The 4,080-nt window shown below is 31.5% G+C and overlaps 1 pseudogene; it reads right to left on the bottom strand.

Annotated features, from left to right (window-relative positions):
- Window positions 1-1,630: 1,630 nt before the first annotated feature.
- On the bottom strand, window positions 1,631-3,757 carry LOC134278931 (cysteine and histidine-rich domain-containing protein 1-like; annotated as a pseudogene).
- Window positions 3,758-4,080: the final 323 nt, after the last annotated feature.

Raw genomic sequence — 4,080 nt, 5'->3', positions numbered from 1 at the left:
ATTCTCTAAAGTCCGCCTACAATGTATTTTTTTTTTCAAACCAAAATCACACACAGTTGGAGATCGTTAAAACTTGACCAGGTGTCATTTTCCATGTCTATTTTTATACTTAGTTTTAAATAATCTTTAAAAACTTCCTTATGCCAATGATGGTATCTAGATGTGTTTATGCTACTGTAGATCACTAAATTTTCGCGACACCTTATTTTCGCGAGATAGTCATCGACTCTTGATTAGCGAGAAAAAATTTTCGCGAATTGTGGTTATTGCTCTATACAATCTTAAGGAATACTATTATACGCGAGAATTAAATTTTCGCGACCCACTGCCTCGCGAAATTACGCGAAAATAAAGTTCTCGCGAATAAAAAGTGATTTACAGTATTATTTTTTCTCTGCCTTCTCTATACTGGAATTAATCTTTTCCTTGCCTATTTAAACTGCTTTTATTGCCGATTTTTCTCCATTCTTCACATGGCTCTTTTGCTATAAATAGCGACACGCGACTTTTAATACAGACGGGAGATAAGTCTTAAACTTCACCCAAATTCTAACTGGATAAAAATACATGAAAATACCTTTATTAACATCCAAAAATCAAAATAAAAAACGCCGGGGCGGGAGACTTTGAGAGGGGAGGGCGGGGATGAGAATCTAAAGATTAATTTTATCTGGCCTAATGAAGCTCTTTTAAATGACACCATGGTCAATGACCTTGTGACTTTGACTGTGACCTTTACGCTAATTGTAGCATTTTTGTCAGCAAACTTTAACCTTCACTGTAACTTTTGAACGAAGAAAGATAGAGACTTAATATTTGGCATACATACTCCACTAATTAAGCCCTTTCACATGACACCAAGGTCAATGACCTTGTGACCTTGACTGTGTTCTATATGCTAAAAAAATAGCTTTTTTGGACCTTCACAATAACTTTTGAACCATGAGAGATAGAGGCTTCATAGTTGGTATGCATTCATCACTAATCAAGTTCTTTCAAATGACACCAAGATCAATGACTTTGTGACCTCGACTGTGATCTATATGCTAAAGATATGGGTTGCCGCCGGGCGCATAGTGTTTCACAAACACATCGTTTTACATTGGTAAGAACTTTTAAATGAGAAGATATGGGTGTCATAAAAGACAAGACAAATATTCTTCTTTTTAATATTCATTTCAAGGAAAAATGACATATGTATAACATATCAAAGTTTGAAACTCAAAATGTGCAACAATATATCAGTATACATGCCACACATGCTTTTCTCATGCAAAATTGAAAAATTAAAAAAAAAAACGTAGGAAAGAATGCACTGTCATAAGTTTAGTAAATAACACTGACATTATGTATTTTATCAGATTTAGGAGTTTATGTAATAATTCGTACCTTGGATTCATGACACATAAGCCAGGTACAGTTTTGTAGGGGAGAAAATACAACTCTTCGTAGGATTAATATAAGACCCTATTATTCAAAAAAATGAGCCACTGTAACAAGATCAGTGAATTGACCCCAATAATTCACATTAAAAATAAATAATCCTTGCATTATTAGAGCAGTTTTTATTTTTAATTTATAAATGCTCTGTTATCACAATGTCTGTTGTTTATTGCTCATCTCCTAGCTGTTAACTGTTTAGTTTGATCTCAACTTTGAGATTCTTTTTCTCTGGAGCATTATCGGGAAATTCAAGAGTTGGCCAGCTGAACGCTTCTGCCTTCTTTAAATTTATTTCTACTTTTGTTCCAATCATTTTCACTGTGCTTTTCTCTGGAATTATTTCCTACAATAGAACAAAAATCCCTTACCCAAAATTTCTACCATCATTCTTCGAACAATATTAAATTCTACAGACTTCACAGACTGGAAATTCAAAATTGAAAAAGAAATAAACATGGCTGGTCTATAGACTTAACCATCGGAAATAACCAATTATACCAAAATACAAGAAATTTGCATTTCTAGTGCACCATATACTGTAAAATCAAATATTTTCGTGGGGTCAAATTTTCGTGAATTGAGGAAAATCTCTTAGTTCTTGGGGATTTGATTTCGTGGATGAAGAATTGATGTCAGAGTACTTATGTATGTAACATTTTACATTTCATGGTAAACATAAATTTGTGCGTCTCGTCATACCTCGAAAACAACAAAAATTAAACCCCCACGAAAATTTGTGATTTCACAGTAGATCTACATGTACATGTATTTATGGCAATTTTAGAAAATATCAGAAATGAAAATACTATAAAAATTTCTGTCAGATCCTTTTGAATTTCCATAGATTAAAAATGTTCAGTTCTACACATGTAAGTTCTACCTACATAATAAAATAATGCATACTTCTCTCAGTATTATATCTCTTTCAAAGAGACTCTTTCCTCCTTCAAATATGATTTTGATGACACAGCGCACCCTGTTGACAGTTATTGAACATTTCTCAGGAACAGCAACTTTGGCAAAGACAGACAGAGAGACAGTGGAGGGAGTCTGATGCCAGTCAAACCGACAGGACTTCTTCTCTCCTTCCACCTACAGAAGATAAAAAATACAATAGGGGTGATAAAGATACTTGTATGTGCCAACTAATGCAAGATCTTTTTTCTGATCCAAATCATTATGCCTCTTTTATACTGTAAACCAACTTTTATTTGTGTGTGAGAAATTATCACAAGAGCCTACTTATTGCAAACATTTCTTCCCCCAAACCATACTTAAAGTCTCTGAGTCTATTAATAACAGATCCAAAAAGACTTGATCATAAAAGTTAGTCATCGCAAACTAGTTTACCCCCAGTTAATCCTGAAATAAAAATATGGCGAACAAAAGTTAGTTTACAGTATGTAAGTTGCCATTGAATATAAAGGAAATATATTGTTTGAAAAACAATTATTTTATTGGTTTCAAATTAATAAAATAAATCTACTCCATTTCTAATATATTCATTGCATTTACAATTTCTTAATTAAAGGGAAATAATTTATCAAAAAATTATTATGCAAACTTTGTCTTGCCTCTGGTTTGATCCATAAATGCGTTCGTTTCACAGCCTTCCTGAGCTAAAAACTGGTCAAATTCTAGACGTTTTTCTGTTGCAGCAAGACCAAAACTTCATGCTGTATGATAAAATTGATATAATGCACCAGTGCATTAAATCTGAGTTATTTAATAATATCATTGCAGGAATACATTTTAATACATAAATAATAGAACAAGGATGATTCAGATTCAGATATGCAGGAATTGTTGCCCCTAATTATCTCAAACAATTTAATCTACTTATGATATAAATAACCTTAATATTAATTCTCATCAAGATACAAGTGATTAAATATTTAATGCAAGTTGTACACTTCAAAAATAAGACCTACAGAGTTACCTACCCCTCATGAAACACTGGAAAACCTGGATGATATAAACATCTCTCTGTGTTACTATTTTCTCCTTCATAACACTGAAAAATAAAACAATATATATTTTCTATTATAAACATCTTATTTTTAATGAAAATTCCACAAAATTACTTATTAACATGAATAGGAGCTTTTGTTTCAAAAAAATTTACATCCATGTAATTTTATAAGTATATATGTATATATAAATGATATCTACTTTTATATCGTTTATTTGCCTACTTACTGCCTTGCATCCATTGTTTTTACATGATGTGCCAACTTTCACTTCTGTTGAGTCAGTTTTATCTAAAATTTTGTGTTTTAAATTTATATTACATGTATCATAATTCTTGCTAAAACTATACAATATATATCCATTTGAAATAAAAATATTTTCCCTAAATGGTTTATAGAATCAATATCCTTTAAAAAAAAGTTTTCCCTTTATTTTAAACATAGGTAATCAGAGATTACAGAGCTCACCTCAACGAATTTTGTCTTTAAGAAAGGCAAAGTCACACAATTAACCAATAAAAAGTGTACATCCAAAAATGCAAAATTTATGCAATTTTGATTTGATACTTTGGAAAAGACCTATATAAAAATATCAGACTAGTTCTTCATCATGAAAACTAATTAAAAACCCAGCATCTGAAGCAAGTTTGAGAGTTATCATCCCTTG

Source organism: Saccostrea cucullata, unplaced genomic scaffold (genome assembly GCF_032062105.1).
Source record: "Saccostrea cucullata isolate Sc308-1 unplaced genomic scaffold, CSIRO_AGI_Scuc_v1 ctg6329, whole genome shotgun sequence".
NCBI lineage: Eukaryota > Metazoa > Mollusca > Bivalvia > Ostreida > Ostreidae > Saccostrea > Saccostrea cuccullata.
The sequence above is the reverse complement of the archived record's forward strand: the minus strand, read 5'-3'. Positions and strand labels throughout refer to the sequence as shown.